General features: G+C 43.7%; 1 pseudogene; it reads left to right on the forward strand.

The window, feature by feature from the left end:
- Nucleotides 1-275: 275 nt before the first annotated feature.
- Nucleotides 276-1,207, forward strand: LOC146202283 (protein roadkill pseudogene; annotated as a pseudogene).
- Nucleotides 1,208-14,072: the final 12,865 nt, after the last annotated feature.

Raw genomic sequence — 14,072 nt, forward strand, 5'->3', positions numbered from 1 at the left:
CAAGGAGGCCAGGCAGACGTTTTGGCGATGCGGCTGTGTCCAGGCAAGAACACCGTTCGGCGGCTGCTATAACCGATATCACTCCGTTCGCGACTCATGGGGCCGCCTTGGGACCAGCTTACACCGTCACTACGTCCATCTTCGCTAAGGAGTTCAATCCTTCGGAAAGGGTATATGTGTGCACTACGTCAGGGCACCCACTGGGAGGAAGAGCCCTTTCAAGGCGGCCTGCTCAGCGTTGTGGCAGTGCGGCTGGGTCGGGGCTTCTGGCTGCCGCAGCTCGCGCCACCGCCGTTGCGCGCGGTGAGATCCTGCCGGAGTCGTATAGAAGCATGGCCATTCTCTGCCTGCCGCTGAGCGTGGTCAACACGCCCGGGGCTGAGAACTGGGACTACACACATGTGAACGTCATCAATATATCCTTCATGTGGACGATCAACAACTTCAGTTTCCGCCGAGTGAAAGTGGGAGAAATTATCAAAAGCTCATCATTTTCTGCAGCGGCCAACGATAGCCTGAAGTGGTGTTTAAGGATGAATCCCAAGGGCCTGGACGAGACGAGTAAGGATTACCTATCCCTGTACCTGCTGCTGTGGTCCAGCAATAAAAGTAAGGTACACGCCAAGTTCAGATTTTACATCTTCAACGCCAAGCGGGAAGAGACAAAGGTTATGGCGAGTAAAGTGGCATACCGCTTTTTCCAAGGCAAGGACTGGGGCTTCAAGAAGTTCATTCGGAGAGATGTCTTCTAGAAAATACGAACGAACTCCTTGACGACAAGCTCGCACTATATTGCGAAGTGAGCGCTGTTTCGGACTTAGTGAACATTTCGGGGCAGAAGAACACAAAAGAGTTCATGGTCCCTCAGTGCAGCCTGTCTGATGACTTTAGTCACTTGTTTGAAAGCCAGAAGTTCAGCGATGTCGTCCTGAGTGTCAATGGGCGGGAGCTCTACGCCCACAAAGCTATCCTTGCCGCTCGCTCTCCTGTATTTGCGGCCATGTTCGAACACGAGCTGGAAGTGCAGCTGAATAGAGTGGATATCGTTGACATGGACCACCAGTTATTCCGGGAATTCTTCATGGTGCTCCGTGATACAATTTCTGAAAGCGGGGAAACAGCCTACCAAAACGGCGTGGGAACCAACAGCGCTTCGTTCCTTACCCTGTTGGAATTCTACCTTGCATCCATAGCTATCATTTCATAAGGCCATTTTTATATTAAAAAGGCATTTGTATCGGTTGCACCTGTAGTATGCAACATATTTTTATCCGCTGTTGACAAGCACATTCAAGCCAACCTCTCTCACGTTCCTGTTTTAAAAGTGTTCAGATACGTTGACGATTTCTTAATTATTTTTAGTAAATGTCAACGAAAAGATGTGATTCTGCCAAGGAAGTGCTGAGCATTTTTTCTGAGCATGTTGCTGGGTTAAATTTCACTTGGGAAGCACGTAAAGATGGCCGCATGCAGTTCTTAGATATTGAATTGAATTTCACCGACAGTAATATGTGCTGGATGTACCATCCACGAACCAGAAGCGTCTGTTGCACTTTGACAGCGCGCTCTCAAACGTTGCTAAGCGGGGGATCGTCTCTTCCTGTCTTCACGGAGCCGTAACTAAATCATGCACGCATCGCATGACCAATAGCATTCAAGAGCAGTTCAGACGTCTTCAGAAGGCAAGTTTTCTCGTAGACGTCGTACAAGCAGTTTGTGAGAGTGTTTTGCAAAAACGGAGAGCCCCAAAGGGTCACTATATTGAGCAGGGAACAGAAGCTAACAAAAACAAGACTCTTGTTCAAGTAATGCCTTATTTTCATAGGTTTTCGCAGAATTTCAAAAAGCTGGCAGCACGTTATAACGTAAACGTCGTTTTATCTGCCATATACAAACATTCCCAGGTCTGCATTAAGGAAGGGAAAGAACACGAAGCTTGCACGATGAAACATCAAACGAAATTCACGGTGTGCAAGGCTAACATTGTGTACAAGTTTCTATCAGCTGTGGGCCCCATTACACAGTCCAGACAGGAAGATGCTTTAATGAAAGGAGAGAGCATAGATTATGCGTACGTAATAAATCAGGAAGCAGCCTTGTCGACCACTGCAATGCACGTGAAACACAGGGAGATAATGGATGCTATCCAAGGATAGATAATAGAGAATTTATAACATCCGCTTAAGGGAAACAGAGCGCGAAGTCATGGAGGGGTATTTCATAAGAAAGGCCGGGAAGATGTGGGTCAGCACGCCTTCTAATAATTTAATTGACTCCGCATCGAAATACATAGTTACAGATTCCCAGGCAACTTATAGACACTATATGCGTGGCAGAATCATACCACTGGCCTGCAAACTTCTGAGTCAATGTTGGACTTTAGCTGCACAGAAGGAGCTAATAGGGGTACCAGGTCACCAGGGAGTTGAAGAAAACGAGCGCGCACATGCTTCGTCCCGAGCTTTTGTTCCCCGGAATTCTTCTATCCCCTTGCTGATTTAGGCTCCTCCTCTCCGTTAACAACATATTCAGAGATATTACAGCATTTGCGCCTTGAAAGGCAGACATTCCGGAAGCCCGCTAAGTGTCTTAGTAAATTAGAAGAGTGTCACTTTCGAAGGTTACAAGCTATGTCATTTAATAATCCAGCAACACTTCACGCCATTTACCCCGAATCCTTTTCGGCGCAATGCAAATTTTGTGGCCAGAAGGCAAAGTTATACCATATGGTATGAGCTTGTCAACAAAATACCAGCATTGATATAATAAATCAGCCAACGTGGGAAGGCTGGGAGGCGGCCCTCTCCGGCTCGGACCTCGAGGAACAACGAGCCCTCGTTGAAAGAGCACGGGCAGCGGCTTTTACCAACGGTGTCCCGGACTAGAGACCCGACCAGCCTGCCTTTAATCTAAGCCAATGTCAATAAATGTATTCATCATCACCATTGACAGTGAGGCTCAATTCTTGGACAGACATCTGTAGGTGTTAACCATTTCATCAGTGGTGTTTCTCTCGAGACATATTCCTGTTGTATTTAAACTAGGATTGTCTTCGCTTTTGATTCTCGTATTCAAAGCTTTTATTGAGTTAGAATTCATGTTTTATAGCTTTTACATTTCTCTTTTCTTCTTAATTTTCCTTAATGCATATCTCATTCCACCCTTGGCGGTTTTATCCCTTCGGCACCGTGATTCTTATTTTTTTTTCTTTATTTTCTTTTCCACGCGCTGTCATCCTGATAGTGCTATTCTTTGCACATGCATGCTGATTGATGGTGGGGATTATGAGCTCCTATATTTTCGACGTGGTGGTTTTTCCTAAAATAAGGTTGCAAGTTAGCGCCTGTCCCGTTACTTCTGTGTCTGCGTGTCTTTTTTGTGCTATGTTTTCGGACCGTTATTACCAACTAGCTCAAACTAAGCATCTGGTGAATACAATGTGCGGTGAAGCCGACTCCGATCGGGCACCTAGTGGCAGCGCGCCTCTCCCCCTATAATCAGCCGTCGTATGCCGCTGTACTCACCTATGGGGCTGAAACGTGGAGGCTAACCAAGAGGGTTCTACTTAAGTTGAGGACAACCCAGAGGGCTATGGAACGAAAATGGTAGGGGTAACCAGAGGTGGGCAACCTCATGAGGTCAACCTCAACCTCAAAATGACCTCAACCTCACGGAGTGAGGTGAGGTTGAGGTGAGGTCGGCAATACCTGAAATTTTTTTGAGTGAGGTCAGCAAATGAGACCTCAACCTCATGCGTGAGTTTGAGGTTGAGTGAGGTCGTAACTTAGTAAGGTCGGCTTGTGAGGTCGAAATTATTGTTTCCCACAGCGATAAAATAGCCGGCAAAACACCTTTCATAATGCCTGTTGTGTACACTCTTTTTGGCTACCAACGCGCACGTAACTAACAGTTTGCGTCTGTGCGTTTGCGTTCGACACGAAAAAAAAAGGGAGGGGGGGGGGGGGGCGTAAAGTGTAGCGCGGCAAACGAGTGGGGTCGGACGACGGCTGCAGACTCGCAAGAAGGTGAAACAAGATCCCGCCACCATTCCGAGCGAGTTTGGGAAGTAAAGAAAGTCTGCGCAAACTCGAAGGGTTTCCAGACCTGCGTGGGTGTGTCGGCTTCTCGGAAAAAAAAAAAGCTAGAATAGTAGAAAAGAGGGAAGCGCAAGATCCAGCAACTAAGGAATTGCTTGGTAAGGATGGCACGAGAGAGGAGGTTTCAGAGAGGCATATGGAAAGAACAAGGATGCAGAAGAGACTAGAGATAAATGGCTTGACGAGAAGTCACCCCACAAAGACTGTATTTTAGTAAATAAAATCTGCTTTTGCTATTGTATATGGTACGAGTTAAAACGAAAGAAAGCAATAGGACGGTAGATCGTAGTTGTATCAGTGCAATCCACTCTTTTATTATTATTGTTATTATTATTATTATTATTATTATTATTATTATTATTATTATTATTATTATTATTATTATTATTATTATTATTATTATTAGTCACTAGACATTAAATTAACCCTTACATAAAAAGATAAATTTGATGTGCCCTTCTCGAAGAATAATTGAAGAACAGACATGTGACTGACGAATGCTTGCAGTCATTCCTTTCTCATACCCTACATGAGCTTGCGCCTTTTTCATTTACATGTTTGTTTATCGAGAGCCTCCCTTCCGTTTTACAGCTTGCAGCTAGTGGCGGGCGCGCCTTTTGTTCGTAAGCTGGCTTCTGCTCTTTCGGTTCCGCAGCCGGTGTCCGATCTCAACTAGTGGACAAAGCGCGGACCCGGGAACCCCTCGGCATTTCTTGGAAAGTAAGCCACTGCACATACGCGCGCCTCTGGGAGTTTGTGAGTTTTAGGCATTTTTAAGTGCGTTTCTGTCAACGGGTCCGAGAGTTACAAGGACAGTGGCAGTGTGGGTGAGAGAGCGAGATGTGTGCGCGGTGCTCGAGCGTGCGAATGCGCGAGTGAAGATCTGCGTCTCCTCTTCTCTTTAGTTTTTCAGTACACTTGCACCACCCCTATTTTTCCTCACTTCTTATTTTCGTTTTGTGTGGTCACTTACCAGTGCCCCCTCTCGCATTTGTGCTCCCGCGTTTACTCACAACCGGCCGCTTTTTTGCGGTACGGCCAATTGTCACCCTTCCTCCTCCCCCCCCCCCCCCCTCCGCCTAAGAAAAAAAAAAAGACAAAAAAATCAGAAGGTACAATTCTCAGATTTTTCCTCTCGCAACGTTCTTTTCTTTTCTTTTTTTTTTCTTTGCTTCTTTAGCTTTTGGTTGTGCGCTATACCTCCGACTGGCGTATTCCTGCTGGTCTAAAGAAATATAAAGACAGGCCCTTCTCGCTTCTTGGAACGCCGCGGCGGCTGCGCGGACTTCTATCGTTTGTCGACCATGCAGCCATCTCATCGTTTCGCAGGAGGGACACGCTAGTCAGTCTTCAAACTCTGCTCTTCCTCCGTGTAGACGCGTTACCACCCTGCTCACCACCCGCTAGTCTTCCTCTCTTAACGGATATTGTGCAGTCGAAGAAAAACGAAACAACTCCCGTAGCATGGGTTAAGTGTTCGCGCTTCATTCTCCCAGTGGGCGTAGTTCTCTCGTCGCGACTAGAAGCGTCTCAGCCCCACATTCTCATCGACACCAATCATTCCTGGAACGTCTGCTTGGAAGTCCCCCAAACGGCGTCGGTGACCCACCTGAAATCGTCAAAAAAAAAAAAAAGGCAGCATGTACACAACATTCTGTGTTCTCCGCCATTTACCGTGGCCGTCTTTTTCAAGCGAAGACACGCAGCCATGCCGTGGTCGGCGACTTGCTGTAATTTATGACGAAAGTTTCCGCCCTTTCCAGCTGAGGTCTGCCCTTCTTCTTCGAGGTCGATGGCATTGTTGCGTTCGACGTCGAGGGTGCATGACATGGTTGCGGTTATGGCAGGTGTGGTTATGGCAGATATAGCGAAAAAATCTAAATATACCGACGATGATGTGCGCGCGCGCAGTTGTCGATTTGAAAAAGACATCTAAGGCCATTTCCGTTACAATAGCCACGCAAAAGAAACGAAAAGCACTGTAAACTTGGAATGCATTCACTGCGACAAGAAACTTTGTGGACAAAGATACCAGCTTTTGAGCTTCTCTCGGCATCTCAAGGTAATCTGCGAATTATCCCTAATCCAACATATTATTTCTTTAACTTACATCAATGATAAAAGGAATGTTTTGGGGCTGCAAATTCACCGTTAGTTATTATAAGTAGAAGGGAGGGTAATCTTTCCAATAATTTGCCACGGCGTTCGATACAGCACAACCCACTCGTCAGGATTATCGAAAGTAGCGCAATGTCAAAAGTCAAGCACGATTTACCTTTTCGTATAGCTAAGCGTCTCTGCATATGGCAACATTTTGTTCTGTCCGCCTCTTGTGATAAGTCCCACGTCAGAAGTCCATTTGATAAAAGAATGTTATGGTACTACAACTTCCATATATACGTAAGTGGTCGATCTACTTTTTTTTTTTGTAACAGAGACGTAACACTGAAGAAACATTAGATTGCTTGTGATTTTGTCATCCGATTCGATTTCAAATCGCAGGACAATGTCTTCCCCAAGAAATTATGACTTGCTTGTCATGAGGAAACACTATTTGACGGTCACTGATATGTGCGACGTTTCACTGCAGACCTTCGGGGGTTCGCATCCAGTAGCGCCAAGGACACACAAGCATTAGAGCGGGAATTAGGTCAAAAGCCACCATATCAAAACAAAACAAAAAAAAAATAAAATTTGAAGAGTTGAAACTGACCAATTATACTGCCGTTATTAGGTCAGCCTGCTATGAATCAGCAGCCCCGCTGGCAAACGTTCATTTCAATTTTTTTTACTTTACAAGTAAGCCTCATCATATTCAATGTTGTTTAAAATTTATGTCGTCATTCTGGCGTGTCACCGCACAGGCCTTGTGCCATGACGTTTTATAGTTATTGTTCTCAAGTGAAAAACCTTTTCTTTTTTTTCTTTTTTTGAGGTCGAGCGACCGACCTCAAACTCACAGTTTGAGTTTGAGGTGAGGTTGAGTGAGGTCGGTGGTGGCATCAGAAAAATTGAGGTGAGGTCACCTGGTCAAACCTCAACCTCACGCTTTGAGGTTGAGGTTGAGTGAGGACAGGAAATTTTTATTGAGGTTGAGGTGAGGTTGCACTTTTTGAGGTGAAATGCCCACCTCTGGGGGTAACATTAAGAGATAGGAAGCGTGCACAGTGGGTCAGAGAAATAACTCAAGTTACCAACATTCTAGTGGAAATTAAGAAGAAGAAATGGACATGGGCCGGACATGTAGTGCGAAGAGAGGATAGCCGATGGTCGCTGAGGGTAACAAACTGGATTCCAAAGGAAGGAAAGCGTAGCAGAGGGCGGCAGAAAGTTAGGTGAGCGGATGAGATTAAGAAGTTCGCAGGGGTCGAGTGGACGCAACTAGCACAGAACCGGGTTAAGTGAGAAATATGGGAGAGGCCTTCGCCCTGCAGTGGGTATAGTCAGGCTGATGATGATGATGATTATGCCGCTTGGACGCAGGGACCGCATCATCGTTCACTACTAGACTTCATTACATCAGCCAACCGTTTTTATTTATTTGACCAGATCCTTCATACTTCATAACATTCCTTTTATGCCCAGAGGCAATAAACATCGAAAAAAAAAAAAATGTGCGCGCAAATGCGTTGTCTCTTCTTTTTGGACAAGAGATAGCGAGACTGCATTTGAGACTGAAATTTTTAGCCTTTGCAGAACTTGGAATTTGTTCAATATAGCGAACTACAGATTACACAAGTAAATAAACTGCTTTAAGTGTCCTCAACATTTCAAAATTAAACATATTTTCATTCTAGTCTTTGTGACTCGCGGTAACCAAAGCTATTGCTTTCGCATTTAACGCCCACTGAGCGCTGATATCCGACTGTGACACCATGTCTCTAAATCCATAAGTACTTGCACTGCGAGCAATATATATATATATATATATATATATATATATATATATATATATATATATATATATATATATATATATATATATATATGTATATATATATATATATATATTGAGTATTTATTGGACGATATCGATAAAATTAACATCCAGGAAAAGCTTTTATGTTCGAAATAAGAAATTCTAGGCAGAAAGTGTTAATGTGGACAGTTTCTGTTTACTGCCTTATTTCCACCCTCCCCTCCCATTTGAGGGGAAACAGGATAAATTCAAGGTACTCTTTACGAATAGAGCATTGCTTGCCAGTAACTAGGATGCTGCGTTCACTGAGAAAGTGGCACGTTGATTGGAATAGTATCTTGCCGTTACTCATGAATGGGACAGAAGCTTGGAGGTGGATGATGAGTCAACTTAAAGACAACGCAGTGGCCTATGGAACTGTATTGCACTGTCGTATTGTATGTTTTTTTTATTCTCATATCTAACAGCATAACTCCCTTATGTTTCACGTGTGGCCAATTACCATCGTGGTTATGTGTCATTATCTGAGCGCACAACAACAACTGAAAATGATAGGTGTTATTTTAAGAGGCAGGAAGAGAGGAAGAGTGAGCCAGGTGACGAAGTTCATTTAATGACATGATAACCAAGAAAAGAAGTGAAAAGGTGTAGTTCCTTTACTGCGTAGGAAAAAGAACCGATGGTGGTTAAGAGCGACGGACAGGATTCCAGAAAAAGACAAGAGGCACAGGGACGACAGACACTAAGGTGGGCGAATAATATTGGAATGTTTGCGTAGATCAGGTGACTGCGGTTGGCACAGGCAGGCTTCCCTGAAGAGACGTGGAAGAGGCCTTTGTTCTGCAGTGGACATAATTAGGCTCGTGGCGGTGCTGATGATGCTTAGAATAAGCTGTAGGAATAGTAAAAAAATGCCACGAAATTTTCACCATCATTGGCCGTTCTCGCAAGCTAACTGCTGTACGCCCAGAAAGTTTTTGGTGCGGGTCTCTGATGTCAACACAGCTGGGGCGTTTACATTCAACTTTTACTACGGACAAAATATGAAAGTATAGCATTTCTAAAATCTACCTCCCCTCCCCCCCCCCCCCCCCCCCCCCCTTCCTTTTTTTTTTCTTTAGTGCAAAACTTTTCTCAGAACTTAAGAGGGGTAGGCCCTTTCATATCACGCGTCTTCATCACATTGTCTACCCATAAATAAATGCGTGCACACTCTCTTCAGAACAATATTTCGAAATGACTTGATGAACCTCAAGGGGAAAAAAATGCTTGAAATACTTTAGAAACAACGTGTGAGTAATTTCCAATGAATTAAAATGAGAAAAGACGGCAAAATATGTACCTTCGAAACATCTTGTCGTTACATCGGCCAGCTCCGCCCGCTGCGAATCTATAGAAGTTGAGTACTGTGTCAATCACACTTAGCACTAACATGGCTTCGCGTGACTGCACACGGGCGGAGACTCATTGCGCCCAAGCAAGTAGCAAATTTACGCAATACGGTGGGCGATAAGAAGCACCACTTGAGGTCCTCGTATTCGTACGCCACTCTGTATAGATGTGTGACTGGATTACGTGCAATGGCGCTAACCACGTTCCGTGTTCCTGCCAAGTGTGATTGACACTGTACAATAACAATAACTGTTAGAGGCTACATTCCCAGCCGCAGACGTCGTTTAAAGTGCCAACGTATTTGGCCATGGCTTTCAGAATTGACGGGGGCGTAAAATGTGTGCAAGATATCTATTTATTTATTTGATCATGCTGCAGACCCAGGGAAGAGTCCTGGAAGGAAGGGTAACAATTCCAAAAGAAAACACGAAAGCATTAAGTGCAAAAACATGACCGTAAAATTTACACAAGTACAAGCAAGATGTAGAAAAACAGCAAATCAATGCACGGCCTGTTCTAAAGAATAAAAGTCCTGAAGTGAAGTGAAACGGCAGGTTATTCCATCCGGTTATGGTGCGCGGGAAAAAAGAAAATTTGAAGACGTTAGTTCTGGCAAAGTAAGGTGTTAGTGATTCGGTGTGCGTATTTCTTGTTGCCCCACACGATGCCGGTTTAAGATACAAATCTGGAGCCACTAGAAATTTATTATTTTTTAGTAGAAAGAGGAATTTCAGCCTTTGTATTCTGCGCCGAGATTCAAGGGACTGTATGGTATGTTTAAGCATTAGGGTAGATGGTGAGTCAGTGCTGCGATATTTAGAAAATATAAACCGAACAGCCTTGCGTTGAATTCTTTCGAAAACATTAACGTTAGTTTTTGTGTGTGGATCCCAAACAGTGCACGCGTACTCAAGTTTAGGTCTAATCATGGTGTTATATGCTAGCTGTTTGACGTCGGAAGGAGCTTGTTTTAACTTATGTCTAAGAAAACAAAGGTTACGGAAGGAAGACGAGCATACAGTGTCAATATGTTTGTTCAAGCTAAAGTTATTCGTTAGTGTTACGCCGAGGTATCTGTAATTTTTGACTTCTGAAAGGTTCCGGGTGGGAAGACTGTATGAAAAAGAATGGCGGTTCTTTTTGTTCGTAATCCGCATAAATACTGTCTTGTCAGCATTTAATTCCATTCCCCATTTATTACGCCATTCGCTAATACAATATAAGTTATAATTAAGTAAAATGTGGTCGCCTGGAACATTAATTTCATTATACAGAACACAATAATCGGCGAACAATCTAATTTGAACAGAGTGAGTAATGACGTCGGTAATATCATTAATATAGATAAGAAAGAGTAGTGGCCCAAGGACATTTCCCTGCGGGACACCGGAGGTTACTGGAAGTTGGCTGGAACAGTGTCCATCGATACTGACATACTGAAATCGGTCGGGATAAATAAGCTGAAACTCAGTTGATAATAAATGAAGGGAGACCAACAGTTTCCAGTTTATGGATAAGTTTACTGTGCGGAACTAAATCAAAGGCTTTCTTAAAATCTAGACATATGACGTCTACTTGGCCGGAATGGTCAAGAACGTGAGCAAAATTGTGAACCACGGATGTGAGCTGGGTGACTGTAGAAAAGCCTTTCCGAAATCCATGCTGGAATGGCGATAATATGTTGTTGTCGTCAAGAAAGGATTTTATGTAATTCGCTATAATATGTCCAAGACGTTTGCAGCATGACGAGGTCAGCGATATGGGGCGATAATAATTAAACAATGCGGCATCACCTTTCTTATGTATGGGTACTGCACGGGCCATCCTCCGGTCGGAAGGCCGACTTGAAGACAAGAGAGAAGCTCGAAAAATGATCGTAAGGAAGTGGGAAATCATTTCAGCATAACGATGTAAGAATGAATGAGGTAAATTATCAGGGCTAGGACTTGCTTTTGTTTTAAGATTCAACAACATTGCAAACACACCAGGTTGAGACACAAGATTATGTGTGGGCTGTGAACAAGAAACAGGAGTTACAAAATTATCTGCAGGTGTGGAAAACACGCTGTGAAGATATAAATTAAACTTTTCAGCAATATCTGTTTTGTTGCTGAGCAGCGCCCCCTCGTGCCTCATCGAAGATAGGAATTTCTTCTGTTTGCTAAGAAAATTCCAAAATTTCTGAGGGGCATTATGTATAAACTTCGGCAAAATAGTTTGAAAGTAATGGCGCTTTGCAGCCGCTACTGCTTTAGTCAAAGAAACCTGCCTCATTTCGATGGTGCTGCTGGGAACACGTGCTCTTCTTAAGCGTTTGAGTCTTCTTTTTTGATGCAAGATATCTCGCGTAATCCAGGGATTAGATTTTCGAGTTCTTTTTATTCTTAATGGAATAAATTGTTTGATACAATGTGTAGTCATGTGTTTATATTTAAACCGCAGAACAGAGGGGTCACTTCCTTCTAAGCTGCTAAGACACAGATCTAAATAATCTAGTACGCTCTCAACCCTGGCACGCGAGAAATATTTTACAGGTACGGTTTTCGACTGTCCGGCAACTTTATCAGCAACAAAATCGCAAGTAAAGTACACCATCTCATGATCAACAATCCTTGATGGATCGAAACAGTAAATGTTTCAACAGAACGGCTCACAAAAATCAAGTCAAGAACGCAAAGAGATGAACCATGAATACGTGTAGCTTGTCCCACTATTTGTTCTAAATTGTTACACAGCATGATATCAAACAGATGGCCAGAATGTGCGAAGTGTCGTGAGACAGCAGAAGCTAGATCCCAATTAATACCGGGTAAGTTAAAATCACCAACGAGAAATACGTTATTTTGTTTGATGGATGACATGTGTCCCGACAAATCGAGTAAGAACTTATGAGGAGAATTTGGAGCACGGTAAACCGCGAATAGAAGGATGGAACGGCCTCGAAAAAGTAGCTTAAGCGAGATGCTTTCGTGATCATCGATTTGACGAGTTAAAGACGTCTGAATATTGTTTTTACCGAGGACGGCCACGCCCCCACCTCTTGATAATCTGTCACGGCAAAATACTTGATAGGATGGGGGAAAAATGTATTTTCTATTTCCTCGCGTGGCCACATCTCCGTGATGACAACAACATGCGATTGTAACCAAGAAGAATAGAGTCAAGCTGATCCCTTTTATTGACAATGCTCCGCGCATTTATGTTTAGAAGTCTGAATACTTTTTTTATCTGCTCACTGTGTCAGTCATTCTGTTGTGTACTTTGCGATGGCAGTTTCATCCTTGTCTTTGTAGTGCCATCCCATGAAAACATTAGGCCCGCCACGACCAACTTCATCATCATCATCATCAGCCTGAATATACCCACTGCAGGGCGAAGGCCTCTCCCATATTTCTCCAATTAACCCGGTTCTGTGCTAGCTGCATTCACTAGACCCCAGCGAACTTAACCTCATCCGCCCATCTAACTTTCTACCGCCCCATGCTACGCTTTCCTTCCCTTGGAATTCAGCTTGTTACCCTAAGCGACCATCGGTTATCCTCTCTTCGCACTACATGTCCCGTCCATGCCCATTTCTTCTTCTTTATTTCCACTAGAATGTCAGTAACTTGAGTTATTTCTCTGACCCACTCTGCACGCTTCCTATCTCTTAATGTTACCCCTATAATTTTTCGTTCCATAGCCCTCTGGGTTGTCCTCAACTTAAGTAGAACTCTCTTGGTTAGCCTCCACGTTTCAGACCCATAAGTGAGTGCAGGTGCCGTATACTTTCCTCTTGAGCGATACCGGTAAGTTGCTAGTCATAATCTGCGAGTACTTGCCAAATGCGCTCCATCCCAACCTTATTCTTGTTGTTATTTCCTTTTCATGGTCCGGATCTGCGCTTACTACCTGTCCTAAGTAGACATATTCGCCTACTACTTCCAGTGCTTCGCTACCTAACGTAAACTGCTGTTCCTTCCTTAGGCTGTTGAACAGTATCTCAGTCTTCTGCATATTGATTTTCAAGCCTACCTTTCTACTTTTCCTGTATGGGTCATCAATCATTATTTGCAGTTCATCCCCCGATTTACTTAGCAAGGCAATGTCATCAGCAAATTGCAGATTACTGAGGTATTCTCCACCTACCCTTATCCCTAACTGCTCCCATTCCAAGTGTCTGAACACTTCATCTAAACAAGCTGTGAATAGTACTGGGGATATCGTGTCTCCTTGCCTAACACCTTTCTTTGTGGGAATTTTGTTACTTTCTTGTTGCAAAACTATGGTTGCTGTGCAGTCACTATATATATCTTCCAGCACTTTCACGTCTGCCCCTGATTTCGCAATGCCTGCATCACCGCCGAGGTTTCTACTGAGTCATTTTCGTAATCAATGAATGCTATGTATAAGGGATGGTTGTATTTCGAGCATTTTTCTATTACCTAGTTGATGGTATGGATGTGATGAATAGTAGAGTACCGTTTCCGAAAACCTGCTGGATCCTTTGCTTGATTGCAGTCTAAGGTTGTCCTGATTCTATTACCGATTACCTTAGGTAGTAAATATCTTATACTTAACTCAGAGTAAGCTGATTGGTCTGTAATCTGTAAGATCCTTAGCGTCCCCTTTCTTATGAATGAGGATAATGTTTGCATTCTTCCATTGTAACGGTACCGTCGATG

Source organism: Amblyomma maculatum, chromosome 1 (assembly GCF_055883805.1).
Source record: "Amblyomma maculatum isolate TAMU_Amacu chromosome 1, ASM5588380v1, whole genome shotgun sequence".
Lineage (NCBI taxonomy): Eukaryota > Metazoa > Arthropoda > Arachnida > Ixodida > Ixodidae > Amblyomma > Amblyomma maculatum.